The sequence below is a fragment of the Misgurnus anguillicaudatus genome, chromosome 11 (assembly GCF_027580225.2).
Source record: "Misgurnus anguillicaudatus chromosome 11, ASM2758022v2, whole genome shotgun sequence".
Lineage (NCBI taxonomy): Eukaryota > Metazoa > Chordata > Actinopteri > Cypriniformes > Cobitidae > Misgurnus > Misgurnus anguillicaudatus.
In genome coordinates, this window is record NC_073347.2 from 13,122,700 (window position 1) to 13,139,812 (window position 17,113).

General features: G+C 35.4%; 1 protein-coding gene across 2 annotated transcripts in view; it reads right to left on the reverse strand.

Annotated features, from left to right (window-relative positions):
* Positions 1–17,113, reverse strand: part of marchf8 (membrane-associated ring finger (C3HC4) 8) — a 124,816-nt gene that overhangs the window by 30,505 nt on the left and 77,198 nt on the right. The window lies entirely within an intron of this gene.

The window sequence follows — 17,113 nt, forward strand, 5'->3', positions numbered from 1 at the left end:
TTACATATATGTTAATATCAATAAAGCTAGTTTTCTCCTTACTAAATTATGGGGTCCAAAAGACCACTAGGCAGCATTTTTACTCTGCAATTTTTCTAATTTAATGTAGATACTATTATTACTATTATTACTATTATTAAAACCACAATTTAAAAAATTATTATATATAATATAAATAATGTCGCTCTTTAGACTGCAAAAAATGATTTTCTTAGTATTTTTGTCTTGTTTTCAGTAAAAATATCTAAAAAAATTTAAATTAAGATGTATTTTCTTGATAAGCAAAATATAAAATAGGTCTAGTTTTTAGACAAAAATATAAACTTTAAGGGGTGGTTTCCCGGACAGGGATTAGCTTTAACATATAACTAGCTTTAACATATAACTAGCTTTAACAAACATGTCTTACTTAAAACATTACCTGTGTGCATTTTGAGGCAAAAAAATGGGCTCTGATGTATTTTAAGATATGTCAGTGCAAGTTGTTTTCAGTTTGGACAGCTCTTAAAAATGTTTAGTCTAGGACTAGTCTAGTCCGGGAAACCGCCACTAAGGGGCAGTTTCCCGGACAGAGATTAGACTAGTCCTAGACTAAAATAAATGAAAGAGCTGTCCAAACTGAAAACAACTTACACTTACATATCTTAAAATCCATCAGGGCCCTTTATTTTACTTCAAAATGCGCACAGGTAACGTTTTTAGTAAGGCATGTTTGTTAAAACTAGTTATATTTACTAATTAATCTACAGCCTAGTCCTGGTTTAAGCTAATCCCTGTCCGGGAAACCACCCCTATGTGAATTAGAATTAGCTTAAAACAAGCAAAAATGGGGTAAGAAAAAATATCTTGAAATAAGTTTACTTTTTTCTTAAACACTTAATTCAAGAAAAATTTTGGCAGATTTTTTGTTTGTTTGTTTTAAGCACAAATTCACTTACATTTTATATTTTTTGTCTATAAACTAGACTTATATTCTTAAGTCATTTTGCTCATCAAGAAAATACATCTTAATTTAAGAATTAGATATTTAGATATTTTTACTGAAAACAAGACAAAAATACTAAGAAGAAAGTAATTTTTTGCAGTTTAATAACAGCATGCATCTGAGCCGGTATGAACTTCCAACTTTCCGATGTCAAATTTGTACATATACTGTAAAAAGTGAAAGTTGGATCTACTTAAAACAAAAAACCTCAACTGGTAACACTTAAAAAAATAAATTAAACTTTAATTATCTCACGTTTTAAAGTGAAAAAGCTTTTCTTTACCATCTGAAGTATTTTTTCAAGTTAATCCTACTTTTTACACTTTTTACAGTGTATACATATGTATGAGGTGGCTAATTTGTATGAATTCGTACAACCACACTAAGGGGCTAATCACACCAAACCCGCTTTAAACGCTTGGAAACGCAAGGCGCAATGCACTGCCTTTTTTAAAAAAAGAGCAGTGCGACGCTGCTTTTTATATTGCTAAGCAACCACCGAGTCAGCTGTCTTGTCAATCAAACATTGAAGCGTGAGCGCTCTTTTGCTGTTAACTGTCATATTAGCAGAAACTTTAAAAAGAGGGCGCTTGCTCTGACCTTGTTTGAGGGTGAGAGGTGCACAAACACGCAGGAGAGAGTGAGCGAGTGAAGTCCGGTTCTTCAAAGCAACTGTAAACTTCCCTCACCACAACGTTAGGGCCCGCCTCTCCCCTCATTCGATTGGACAATGAAAAGATGCGAACGACGTCAGGTGCTTCTCCGCTCTCAGCGCTCCTTCAAAAGCGCATGCTGCAGCTGGCGGCAAAAAACCGCAAGGTATCATTCAAAAAAGGCTCCTGCAACTGCCATAAACGCTTATGGTGTGATCAGCCCCTAAAACCACAAGTTTTTGTACGAATTTCATTATTAATTTCATTATTATTATTTTTAAATGATAATCATACTTTGTACACTTTGTACAAATTCAAACAAATTATCCACCACGTTAAATACGTATGAATTTCCGTGAGATCAGGCTGGAACTTCACATGTTTGTGCAAACCCCAATAATACATAAAATATTTGAGTTTACATGTGACAAATTGTCTTATTTTCAATAATTGTATTATTTACAGTCCTAAATGTAAATAGTTTTTTATTTGGTTTAAATTAGATTTTGAATCACATGCACATTTTTATTGTCAATATTATCAGTCATTAGCCACCCTGCTTTTCAGATCTTTATAAATACGCATGCGGTCCACCACTGGTTTGTAGCATCGCATCTGCATTACTATTGACTACTTCAGGGCAGGCTGAATTTCTTTCTAGACTGGCAGGTGCTAATACTGTGAAGCCCAGGGCAAACAAACTGACACTTGCAAAGATTGCCGAAATTCAGAAACAACACTGAGAATGCACGTAATGATAACATTTACTCAAAATTCAATCTTTGTCAGATGATCACTTGTTTGCCATCTTTGTATTTCTGGAAACGAACTGTATTCCAGGTAATTCAGATGGTGGGTTATTCAAGGACATTAGCATTGTCTAGAAAAAGCTAAGGGCTTTTTCTAGACAAAGGCTCATTCAAATTGCTTAATGCTTATGCTCACACAGACGTTCACTTGGCAGAATCAATATCATATTTATATGATCTATGATCCAGCATCTCATTCTATTCTCTCGGGTCTCTCAGACAGGCTGATTCTTAAGTGTGGTCCTTGTGCCAATAAGAAAAGTACATCTGTGTGCTACAGAGGTCTCTTTGAACTGACTCAAACAGGGACACATAACAAGAGCCTGTGACCTTATAAACAGACTGTATCCTGTACATAAGCCCGGTCTATAGAGAATGTTTTTACATTGTGAATTTAATTCCCTACGAATATGTTTTTCACAAGCTCAGCTAATGTACTTTTGAGAAATCTAAGCCTGGACAACAACGTCTGTGATTGAGGTACATTTTCCATGCTCTTTTCCAAATAGAGTAGTGTATCCACAGCTAAATTTCTTGTTGCACCGCCTGGTGCACCTGCTTTATGGATTTAGACACTTGTGCCAGTTGGTGGTTTAAGTACTTCCGGCATCTCATCCGAGGTCAACAGGAGAGTCACTATTTGTAATTATAAATTTGATGGGAAAACTAATTCTGTCTGAGTAGTACTCCAACATAACCAAACAAATGCAAACAGGATGCTGTGTTCAGTAGGCTATCATTTGCAAAATAACAATGATCAAAACATCCAGCGTTACAGTAAGAACAAAATAAACAACCAGAGGAAAGCTCGCACATGCTAGTTTAGTATTTTCAACCTTTATAAATGGCAGGGCAGCAATGGCACTAATATCACAGCATGTCTGAGAAAAGCTTTGCAACAAAGAGGCCTTTGGCACAATGTGCTGTGATTGGTGAGTGGGTGAGAGCTCATTGTCTTGAACTGAACTGTAATGGCGAGGGTATAAAATGTGTGACAGCATGTGCAGAAGGACATACTCTTTATCTTTACTCATTTCTGCATATACTCATGTCTCTAGTCTTTGGCCGTTACCACGGAGATAGCAACAGAAAGGGACGGAGTGCCTAATCCATGCTGGTTACTTTCTATGGTATTAGGGAGACTTACATTTGCGCTATAAGCGAAACACTTAATCTACAGTCAATTCCCAAACATATGCACATGCAAGAGATTATAGTCGTCATCATATAAATTTAACAGTAATAAATCGTAATGAATATGGCTGTGCAAAATTGAATATTCATGAGATATTTACGATGAGTTTGCTGCAGACATAAAACTAAGCAACAATTGAATCATTTTTTTATTGGACTATTATTAAGCATTATTTTAGCTATTTAGTTTTATTTGACTAGTTTCGCAATTCCTCGTCAACACTCTGACTCCACTAATTATTTGTGACACATTATTTGTCATTTTTATTGTGATTTGCTTTCGTACTACATAAAATCATATGATGTATAGAGCATCTGATAAAAATATAACCTTAAAGGTGTAGCGGAAGATTTTCTCGAATTTTAGAAAAGAATAGCGCCTTCTCCACTTTTTTAAATGTGCAATTGAATTAAATGCAATTGCGCAACCCTCCTGATTGACAACTAGGAGGACCAATAGTCTTGATGATCCACCCAGAAAAAGAAAATCCTCCGAAATACCTTTAATATCTTTAATATTGACTGAGTAAGACCATATCAGCGATTGAAATTAATGATCGAAAACAAACTTTGATGCTCCTAAATTCATATATTATTAGATTATGGGGTAGTTTCCCGGACAGGGATTAGCTTAAATCAGGCCTTAATTTAAAAATGAAATATAACTAGTTTTAACAAACATGCCTTACTAAAAACATTATTTGTGTGCACTTTGAGGAAAAAACAAAGGGCACTGATGTATTTTAAGATATGTCAGTGAAAGTTGTTTTCAGTTTGGAGAGCTCTTACATTTATTTTAGTCTAGGACTAATCCCTGTCCAAACCACCCCTAAAAGACTTTAGCCTGGATTTACACATAAGGTCACATTTTTGCTTTATTATTAAAAAAAAAGGGTTGACAAAAGTCTTCATGTGGGATCACAAGAACATTTTAACAGATAACACACCAATTGAATAAAAAAATAACAAAAATCTCAGATATTTTGAAAGAGGAAACTTTTCAATATGATCTTGTAAACTAATAATGAAAATTAGACAAAACTGATTTAACATACGCAAGTATCACATACAAGTGATGTGGATCTTAATATTTAGGAATAAAGTAAATACTGAGAAAACAATGTTGTGACATCACAGGGTGTGTGTATCAATACATGCAGATGTATAGAAGGGCCGGTTGCCTAAACATAGCCAGTAAGTTAAGACAATGTCTTAAAAACCTGTCTGACCAACTAGCAATCAGGGCTAATTTTTCTCATTTTTATGGATTGAAATAAGATCAGTCCACATTTTTATGTAACTGACTTAAAACACTTCTGATCAGTTTTCAAAAACTTTGAGTAACTTGACTAGTCTAAAACTATGACTAGTCTAAACCGTTTATGAAACACTGAAAACCCTAATAAGTTGATTGAACTCAAATGATTTGAGTAAACTCGTTCCCTTAATTTAATTGAGTAATGGGGTCTCCCAAAACGTGGGTGTAACTTGGTGCTTATGTAGATTTGACTTAAATTGTTTAGTTCACCAAACTTTACGATTATTTAATGTACTTAAACAATAAAGTTCATTTAACTTAGTGTTAATTTCAAGTGTACTTGTATATTTAAGTAAACTCAACATGACAATTTAACTGAAATTAGAATTTAATTCTAAAGAATTAATTCTAATTCTATTTCTTTAATTGTAAAGTTATTATTTTTGACTGAAAGCTTTGTGCACACTGCCCTTAAATAAAACAATGACAACAATTTTAAGTTGAATAGACTTAATGTTTTAATTTCTTCCAATATTCCTGCACTCTTAACCCTGATTAATTGACATTACTAGAAATTTGTAAGGAAACCCGTTGCATATAACTTTAGTTTTTATCACTTTATATTACTTTTGATGTTATAAATGGTATTATAACACAAAATTAATGACTGACTTTAAGTCAATCATTGAATAAACGTGATTCTCCACAGAAACACACAAAATAGTGTTTTTGACATACATTGTCAGTACTGTGGAGAGAAATACAATGAAATGTTCTGAACATGGTTCATGTACGGAAACACTGATCACCTGAACGGTGACTTCACAAAATTATCATTTACAACAAAACAACATCAATGATATAAGAGCTTAAACCTATATGACATTTTATTAACAAATATTTGAGATTTTCTAAGCTTAAAAGTTAAACCAACTAAACATTTTTAAAGCTTTGGCTTCAAAACAGAAAATATTAAGTGATGTTTACTTGATTGTTTAAGTAAAGACAATATCTAGGTTAACAGTGAACCGGCCACGTAATGGCAACAGCAGAAATTAATTGCTGATGTGCTGTTGTTATGAAGCTTCATTAGCAAGTGGGCAGGTCTGAATAATAAGCAAAGGTTATTTCCTTGAGTGCACAGATAATAACACAAGATGACAAATTCATGAGTGTTGCTTCATGACAGGGCCGATTAGAGGATAAAACAGTTGTGTGCTACTTATAAATCACTCAAATAATGGTCAACGATGAGCAAATGTTAAGGTACGCTTTTCCAACAAAAAAAGTGTCTGGATTGGATTATAACATTTCGCAACAGTATTGATAGCTTCTCTGTGTGTTATATGTGGCAGGTGGCTGATGGGAAAAAGGCCTGGCTCCTAAATAAATGATTCCTGTTGCTGGTGTTGGACTGACTGTATGTTTAACTAGGGTTTAGTTTAGGAACTTCCCATCTCTTTGTGTGTCATATGAAACTCAAAGAATTGAAGCCGTCATCATGCCGCCGGACAAGATCTCCTGCATTCTCGGAGATTTTGAAGCTTTTATATGGAAACTTGGAAAGTTTCAGGTGATTTTTCAGGTGATGTGCTTAATCACGTGCTTAACAATACCCAGGAATGTCTAGTAGGTTAAAGTTGGTGAAAACATCGCTCATCAAAGGCTTGCAAAGCCAGTTTTTATTTTATTGACATGAAGATTCACCCACTGACCGTCTAACAGACTTTCTGATTGACATGTAAAGGGTCAAACCGCATTGCTTATTGAAAAGAGGCGTGTAAAAGTAAAAGTTAAATGAAATGAATGTGGAATAGAGAAATCTGAAAGAAAACTCACGAATGACTTTTAAAGATGTTTGACCCAGTCTGTGAAAGTCATTTTTTTATGATTTACTGTTTTCTACATAAAACCAATCCAACATAATGTAAAGAATATTCTATGAAATATAACCTTGATATCTTTAAAGGTATCATTTTTAAAAGGATCTCTTGACAGAAATGCAAAATAATATACATAATGAACCGTTATGTGTTTATTACCTTAGAACGAAACCTTTTTATCTACATACAAAGAGGGTCCCCTTACATGGAAGTCGCCATTTTGTGCCACCATTTTTCTATAGAAGCCCTTAACGAACAATTTTTTTACTAAGTTGTCTCCGACGAAGACATGTTTGTCCGGTGGCAGCTACCGTAGCTTCTCTATTTGTTTCAAAAGCAAGGGGTGAGCAGTGGACTACGCCGTTGGTTGCAATTCGCATTCTCACCACTAGATGCCACTAAAATTTACACACTGCACCTTTAAGGCTTAATCTAATCTAATATAATATATATAATATAATATAATATTCACCCCCCTCAAAGTTGTCATGAAGGGCAAAATTAGCTATACAGACCAAAAACACTTTGTACCAGGCTGTAAACACATTTATTTTTGCTGTAAAGTTGGACATTTTAATATGGGGGTCTATGGAAATTAACTCCCTTTTGGAGACAGCTTCTAGTGGCCAGTCAATGAATTGCAGTTTACTGTGGCTTCACGATAGAGATTGGTAGGTTGCCCCTTGAGTTTACCTCATTCACTACAACAGGAACTGGATATTACAGCCTATTTGTTTATGCAATGTTCAACAGATGGTCTGTAAACAATCTGTGGGAGGTCTATGGGTATACCATACCATCTAAAACTACTGCAAACTAAACTGCTTATATGCAAAAGAAAGGTCTTAGGGGTGTAAAACAGTGCTACCTCATAACACAGGCACCATCATTTCCACAAAGATGCCTTTTGGTCAGGTAATGCTTTGCGGAAAGAATTCGAACCTAACCTCAGACTGGTATCTGGGCCGTCTCTGAGAAGAGGCCGAGACCATGCATGCCTTACAGAGAAGATTGAATTATCTTAGTGGGTGAGCAAAGGTTGTTATCAGTGCTAAGTGTATGTCTGTGACAGATGGCCATTCTGCATAGACTCATCTGGCTGCTTTCTCTCTCCATCTCTCACACTATCTATCTACATGTCTCATTGCTTCAGCAGAAAGCTGAACGCGGCAACAGGGCTGAGGAGGAACAGACATCAAATGAGATCGCTGCTATAATCTCACATCACCGTGTCTTGCTTGTCATTTATTCTGCTTTTTTACTTTCCTTATGTGCTGAGGAAGCTTTGTGCTTTCTATTGGGTAATGTTTGACTGGAAGAGACTGGAAGAGACTCGAAGAACAAAAAATAGCTTCTCATGAGCAAACCAGAATAAAAGCCAATGTTCCTCAAAGTGTTATGGTCAAAGGACGTGATACGGGAAACAAGCAAAAATACACATCATTTGTACACGTCTTAATAAAATTAAACTGTTGTAGAAGTGTGATGGATATGACAGTAGGATTATATAAACTGACAAAATCAGTAAGGTTGCCTGAAACAACTGCATCTTGAAAAATATGAATATTTATAAATTCAAGAGCTGTCTTATCTTAATACACGACGAAAAATTGTAGTTTACAGGATGATGCATAAAGGGACACAAAAATACATAAAGTCCCTCAAAAAGGGTCAAACCCAATTAAAATTTAAGCTATGCTGGGCTGTATCAATCCAAAATATAGTTGATTTAACCCATTATTGGGTCAAATAAAAAAATTGTGTGTGTTCAATTTAAATAAGTAAGTTAATTTTAAGTTAATTCAACTTAAAAATAGTAGTTGACACAATATTTAAAGTTAAATAATATTTTTAAAAGGAAAACACCACGGTTTTTCAATATTTTACTATGTTCTTACCTTAACTTAGATGAATTAATACATACCTATCTTTTTTCAATGCATGCACTTTTAATTTTTGTACAGCGGTTCTTGAATGTGCATTTAGGCTTGCCCCATTCATCCCTATGGCTCCAAACAAAAGTTTTATTTTGTACCACCATACTTACTTGTGTAACTACTCATGTAACAGTCTTTAAATAGGGAAACCATGGAGGTGTTTGGTGGCTTCTAAATTCATCCCTGTTTGGCGCCATATGAATGAATGGGTCTAGGCTAAATGTTAACACATCAACGACAAGATTAAAAGTGCACCCATTAAAAACATGTATTCATTCGTCTTAGTTGTGGTAAGAACATAGTCAAATATTAAAAAACAGTGGTGTTTTCCTTTAATTTAAATTAAATCTAAATTTGTTGGTTACTTCCTTTTCAAACAAATCTTTTTTTACAGTGAAAAGACTATGTGTTAAGTTACCCCAACAGGCTCGGTTCATCCCTTTTTTGCCCAACGCTGAGTTAAAAAAAAAAAAAGCAATTTTTAAGCCCCGTGTCCACCAGATCGTCTATTCCTGCAGCCAATGTATGTTCAACTCTCCATGCTCAATGGCAAGCATGGAAAAACCGTTGAGCGCCGGTTTTCAGCGCTGAAAAAAACCGGCTAGCTGCTGGGTTATTTGAAAAACGCTTTGGAAACAATTGAAAACTTGTGCCGGCCGCAGGCCTAAAAGCTTTGGTGTGCACTACCCCTAAGCACCACGCTTTTAAAAAATGCCATCAGCTGTCAGATTTTGTCCGTGGCACTTGACATTTTTCCACGCTCAGTGCAAATAAAAAAAAGCTTAACTTTAGGTGTACCGCTGTAGCCTGGCTCCGCCCTACTAAGTGCTTCCGCTTAATTTTCATTTCGATTCAGTACTACGTCTGGGACTGCTGTGTAGAGTTTGTTTTCTCCTGCAAAAATCTGCAGGTCCAATCAGCAAACTGCCGAATATACAGAAGTTAAAGCCGGGGCAAGAACAACGTTTGCTAAGTTTTATTGGTCTGATCATTCGGACTTGTTGTGTCCGGCCGGTTTCGGTGCATGATATACGTCATGACCACACGTTAGCGATTGGTTATGGCAGATCCTGAGTGACTCTGGGCAGATCCAATAGTTTTAAACTTGAACAGAGGACCCTCCTTAACAGAAGTAACGCTTTGCAATGGAGCGTGGCCAGACTCTCTGTACAAATGAAATGAATGTACGAGAGTCTGGTTGGACCAGGCTAGTAGCGCTGAGCTTGTCAATATCACTTTTTACTAATTTTTAGTCATTCACACAATGGAGGAGGGGCGGGACAAATACAACACAAACCAACCACCGCATCATACAACGACTGATAATTAAAACAGAAACCTAAAGCGATCAGCTGAAGAAACGCTGTCAAGCACCCACAGTCAGCATTCACCTGTCGTTTTCAGCTGCATTAAATGCTTTTCTTGAATTTTGCCGTATCTTTGTCCTATTTATAAAAGAGAACGGCGTTCATTTGGCCAAATTAATATTAAGTGCTGTGAAAATGCAACAGTTGGAGGACGAACATTCATATTATTGTTGTGACAGATGCTTGTGTCCGCCTGGAGCCGAAAGGGACAGAACGTCGCTAATGACAGAGCTGCTAATGCATTCAAGGTAACTATTTGTTTCAGCGAAACTGCTTGTCATACACACAATCATCTGTGCTGAGATTATTGGTCCTTAATATTGAGATGTGTGGGTGTATACACAGAGAAAGAGATGAAAACACAGACGGCAGCTGAATTAAATCAACAGACCATACATCACGCTCTGAGAGGAAAGATGAAAAGCCATCTGAATATCAACCTGATAACATTTTAGCTTTCACATTTCGTTTTAGACAGACAGTTTAGAAGACTTGGTGAATCGGAGACAGTTATTTACTGTGGAGAGGCATGAAATATACTGTAAGTAATCTGATTCAGTGAACAGCCAATATGGCAGCAATGCATATATAGGTTTAGTTAAAACAGTTTGAGGAACAATGTTTGTTTCTCTGGTTGATGTACTTCCTATTGAAACAAGAATTTGGGTTTGCTGCCCTGCTTGCTTATGTTAGTTAGTGGCAGGTGATTAGACTTTCTTTTTTAACATAGCTAGGGGTGTCACAATTCTCCAAATCTTCGATTCGATTACATTTTCGATTCTAAGGTCACACGGTTTGATTCGATTCTCGATTTTTACTTTTTTTTGAAAGAACAGGTTGCTATGCCATTTTTAGACTAGACTTTTATGAAACATAATATCTGACCTTGAGCCCGGAGATGACCTGCCATGTTAGTCATGCTACCAGTGGGAAAATATGGTACACGCACATGCCTGATAAAACATCTGTCAGTACTCTGCACCTTAAAAATCCACTTTTATTACATCCAGACGAGATTGTGAGACTATAGCCCAATAAATCATGTTTAAATGCTGTTTTCATAACTCTTAAGCAACTAAATCAAGTTGGTGTGAAACTTTTTCCGCTTGGCAAGCCGACAGGGCGTGACATGGGGGCGTGGCAGCATCGACGATTCCATTTTTTAATTCGAAGTTCAAGGTTGTGACTTAATTTCGACTGATTTCGATTTAAAATCGAAACCGTCCGTGACACCCTTAAACATAACATTTTATCAGTAATTTTGATAATAGTGTTTTTATATGAAGTGCAATGCAACTTTCTTGGTTTATTTCCTGGAAGAAAAAGACAGTATACATTTTAGTACATGTCTGCAAACATTTATGGATGGCCTTAAAGCAAACAACCATGGACTAAAAAGTCACAAAACGTTGTTTATTTAATGGGGTCTTTGAACTAGTTCAAGCCTTTCCTATACCAACCATTACAGAAATGCACTGAAAAACATTGCCTCAAAGAAATGTATTTTTTTACATGTAACCAACTGGCTTTTTTAACTACTGTAAATAGCAAGGACTTTCCTACAGCCATCATACTGAGCATTGCGGTTTCATCTCGGCTTTTTTATAGAGTCTCTGTCTTAGCAATATTAGTAAATCACACTGCATTTAAAAAGGATGTTCAACATTTTCATCTGGTATTATAGAAAGTCTGTATTTTTATTTTTTCGAATTTATCATGACAGTTGATTCTGGTATTTAAGGGATTTTCTTTTATGCAAACTGGTGACTGTCTTGTGCCCCGTATTTGTATAACGCTTTTTTTTCAAGCATTTGTTCAAGCATTTTCTTTTGATCAATTTCTCAGAAAAAGAGGAAGAAATCAATCTCAATTCCAGGCATACAACAGCATGCGTGTGGCTTTTTTGTTCTGTTTTGTGGCAATAGTCACATAAGTATTCTCATAAGACTGTGGACTGCTGACTTACTGAATAAAGTTATTTTATTTTAGATCATGAAGTGCATGTCAAAATGGAAGCACAGCTGTTTAAATCCAATGCATTTTACAAATATTACAATTTTTTTATAGCTTGTCATTAGGAATCACCCACATATGCACTGAATTTCATGCAAAATTAACTTAACATCAACAAGTGATTGGATAAGCAATCAAGTGAGTAAGTGTATTACAACTTACTCAAACATCTAATTTAAACTAATCAAAAGCTTTAAACAAACATTAGGATTCATTTACAGTCTAAATAAAAATATGTTAACATATTATTGGTAATACTGTATGCAGGAAGTGCGCATGGATGCTTTTTCCTGTTTGAACACAAAATTTTTACACAATGGCGCTTCATATTTCAATATCAAAGATGCTGAACACACACAGATGGGGGAATTTATACTCTTGGCAATGACAACAATTACGAGTCTCTTTCAGCTGAGAGCAGCAGTTTACTCATCTGACCTGTCAAACAAACCCCACCCCCATAAACCGGAGATCACATGGTATAATGTGAAAAGGACATTTACAATCCGAGTAAAGGTCAATACAGAAGCACCATCTCAGGAAATGACAGTAATTTATTAACAGCTGATGGATTTTATTTAAATGTTCACACACTACGATAACATCAGAATAAGAAATAAAGAAAATGTTTTCTAACAAAGCAGTGATTGTGCTTGGCTAGTATACATAAAAGGGGTGTTTGATTTTATTATTGTCTTGAAACATAACATACTGTACACTCAAAAGCTGTCACTGGGGCAGTACTGTACCTTTCCAAAAAGTACACTTTTGTACCTAAAGGTAAATATTGGTACTTCAAAAGGTAAACATTGGGTACATTAAAGGTACATACAGGTAGTGGTACCACAAAGGTAAATTTCTGTACCAAAATGGTAAATATTAGGACCTTTTTTAAAAGGTACCATACCAGTGGTATCTGGGAGTGTAGAAATAATCACTTCAAAATAAGGTGACGCTATTTGATCTAACATTTATGAATTTGTCTACTACTCATGAAGAAGGAGATGAATAGATATATCTAGTATTTGGAGTACAAAGACTCCCTTGTAGGTAAGAACCTAGTCAAAAAGTCTACCAAAACACTAAGGAAAATTACCAATTCTTAAACTGCACTAAACTACTTTCCAAATCTACAGTATGTGTAAATTTTTTTTCTTAGTAAAGGATTATGAAATGTGTCATTATTACCACTAAACTGTTCTCTGTTATTTTAAAATCTAAATATTACTAAGTAAGCTAAGTATTCTTATAAAATACTTTAAATTTGGTTCAACTTTGGTTTTAAAACCCCTTTTCTAACCCTTAAATGGGACATACATATCTTGAAAATCAATGATTTTTTCCATGTTTAAGTGCTATAATTGGGTCCCCAGTGCTTCTATCAACCTAGAAAATCAACCCAGTAACTTAGTTTTGGTAAACCATTCTCTGCATGTTAAAAAATAGGTAACTGAAATTTGGCCCCCCTGTGATGTCAGAAGGGGATAATACAGCCCACTTTTACACTACACTTTTTTGAAAATATGATCATTTTCCAGCTCCCCTAGAGTTAAACATCTGATTTTTACCGTTTTGGAATCCATTCAGCTGATCTCCGGGTCTGGCGGTAGGCTACCACTTTTAGCATAGCTTAGCATAATTCATTGAATCTGATTAGACCATTAGCATCGCGCAAAAAAATCGCACAAAACTTGACTCTTCTGTAGTTACATCGTGTACATTCGCTGCTGTAACATGGCTGCAGGAGGCGCGATGATATTACACAGCCGAAAATAGTCCACTTAGTAACTTTCAATGGCAGGGGATTTTTGGCCAGTGCAGAATATCACTACGCCTGCTGCAGTCATGTTACAGCAGCAAAGTCATTGATTATTACGCCCGAATGAGAGTATAGTTCCTAGCCATATCTGCCTAGAAAATCACAACTTTTAATTTTCTGTCGGTTTAAGTACACGATGTAACTACAGAAGAGTCAAGTTTTAAATAGGAAAATATCGAAACTCTTTGTTTATTTTTTAGCACAATGCTAATGGTCTAATCAGATTCAATGAGTTATGCTAAGCTATGCTAAAAGTGGTACCGGCAGACTCGGAAATCAGCTGAATGGATTCTAAAACGGTAAAAATCAAATGTTTCACTCTAGCGGAGCTGGTAAATGAGTATATATAAGTGGAGTGTCCCTTTAATCGGCACTATCCAACCACGGCACTGCCATTTAGTGCAGAGATCAGCTCACTTGCATTTAAAAGGACACACACACAAAATGGTAAATTTTGCTCACACCTACAAAGTGGATATTTTAACATGCTATAATAAATTATCTATAAAATATTTAGAGCTAGAACGTCACACTCGTACTCTGAGAACACCAAATATTTATTTCACATCTTAAAAAAGCCTTGTGGTGAAATGTCCCCTTTAAGCATTGAGGTTTCTGCTAAATGATTGTGGCCATATCACTCTTATATAGTACCCTCCTACATCTACACAATAGAAACAACAATCCCACACTGGCAAAAGTTCCTGGTTGTGCAATAGTTATGTAATGTAGAAATTATTTTATTATTGGTGCAATAATGAAATAACATCTATTGTGCAGCCAGGGACTTTTTCCCCAGTTGTTATTCCTAAGCGAAATGAAAGTGATGGTATGCAGCACAACGAATACTGAAAGTCAACGAACTAGCAACAGCCAACACATATCTACGGTCAACAGTGCATCCTGCCATTGTACTGATCTCAAAGTGAAACTACATTTCTGTGGAAAAACTGTTTTGGTTTTACATTTCACATTAGACTTATGAGGCTGGGTGTAAATCCGTTACTAATTAGTTCGGTCCAGTCGAGCTTAATTACTTAGTTGACACCGAGACCTCAGGGTTCCCCGGTGACCCTCTGTACTGTTCCCTTGTGTCTAAATGCAAATGAAGGGTCGAGACACAGACAAAAAACAATTTACTATACTGTAGCCTCCGAAACCCAATGATAAAAACGGTACATAATAATCTAGAATGCTCAAACATATAAATACATTACTGCGAATATATTTATATTAAGCATGCTCTTGTATAGCTCAGCAGTGTAAATGTGCATTCGCTCGAACGCAGGAAACAAACATGATAAAAATTATGTAAACCCAAATGTACTGTTGCTTTGGATAAAAGTGTCTGCTAACACTCCAAGTTACTTTTAACAGTACATTGGGTCTCATTTACTAATAATTGTGTACGTTTTTCGTATTTATACGCACACTTGAACTTCTCAAGAATGCACATGAATTTTTAGAGAAGTTTGTCCTAGAAGCAAAAGAGCTCATAAAGAAATCCATAAAGATATTTATTATCAGCAAAGTTCTGTTTTGCTTTGCATATTTTATTTGGGAGGTTTTGCTGTCGCATTAAATAAGTATTGGATGCGTTAACAAATATGACATTTAATTTATATGACAGAGACTCGCATCTATATCTTAAATAAAACAGACAGGAGATCAAGTAATTGACGTTTGGTCTTCATTAGGCTACATTAAGCAGACGCGTTTATATAGAGATTTAAAAGTGAGGAAGGAGAGCGTGAAGATTTGTCATTACGCGCATTTTTTTTTAAATGTGTAGAAAAAATAAGTAGGCTACAATAATGTATAATATAATGTATATTATGATAATATAAATCATGTAGCCTATAATAATAATAATAATAATATATAATACAGAAAATATTATACTATAAAATATAATCATGAATTTTATAAATCAACATTATTCAGCGTTCCCACACCTTAGTTAACTTCAAATTCAAGGACCTTTCAAGGACTTTCCAGGTCCAATACCCTCAAATTCAAGGACTAAATGTGGGGGCACATTTTAAGTGAGAACAAGGTTACATTGTGTTACCTTTAAAGGTACATTGTTACAGTTCCCTATCGAGGGAACTTGCACTGCGTCACTGCGGTGACACTTTGTGGACACCTCCAGAGGTAAGTGTGTCTGAATGTGTATATCAAATTCAACCAATGGTGAGGCTTAACGACAAAGACGATGACGCGGGAGCCAGGAATATCGCTATCTGAAATATTGCCAAAGACGGCAATACAGGAACACAGGAAGTATGGCAAGGGAGATGAGGCGTCTCGTTCCCTTCTCAGGGAACAACAGTTACATACGTAACCCGAGACGTATTCGTGTGTCAAACACTATGCACAAAAACATTTTGGTATGAATCAACATTCGCATACAGAAGATATAAGCATTTAAAGTGAACAGTTTAGCACGTGTGCTTAAAAAGTCTAAAATTTTTATGATAATATCCTACATAACACAGGGAATAATGGATTTTTTTCCAGGAAACTTCTTGCATAAAATAGATTCAAGCACTTTCAATGACCTGTATCTATGTATGTATATTTTCAAAACTTCACAGGGCCTTGAATTTTTTCCCCTCAGATTCACAAACTTTCAAGGATTTCAAGGACCCGTGGGAACCCTGATTATTATAAATATTATAATTATAGCCTAATATTTGATTATTGCATAGGAGTGGTTTTAGGTTTCTTTAATTTTTGCCACGATTTATTCGTGAAAACATTCATACGCACATCTCACGCACAAATTAGTTTTTTTGCCAAATGCTAAATGCCAAAAATTATTAAGATATTAAGTAAAGATCATGTTCCATGAAGATATTTTGTAAATGTCCTACCGTAAATAATATATAAAAAATTATTTATCATTAGTTATAAGGCTAAGGCCTTCATTTGGACAACTTTACAGGTGATTCTCTAAAATATTTAGATTTTTTTAACCAGATTCCAGATTTCCAAAGAGTTGTATCTCATCCTATCCTAACATAATCGTACATCAATGGAAAGCTTTTTTATTCAGCTTCCGGATGATGTATAAATCTCAATTTAAAAAAAATTCCCATCCCGTTTATCCCAAGTGACTTACATGTACAATGCATCCAAACTATACTTTTTTGCATATGTGGAATCAAACCAATGATCTTTGCACTGCTAACG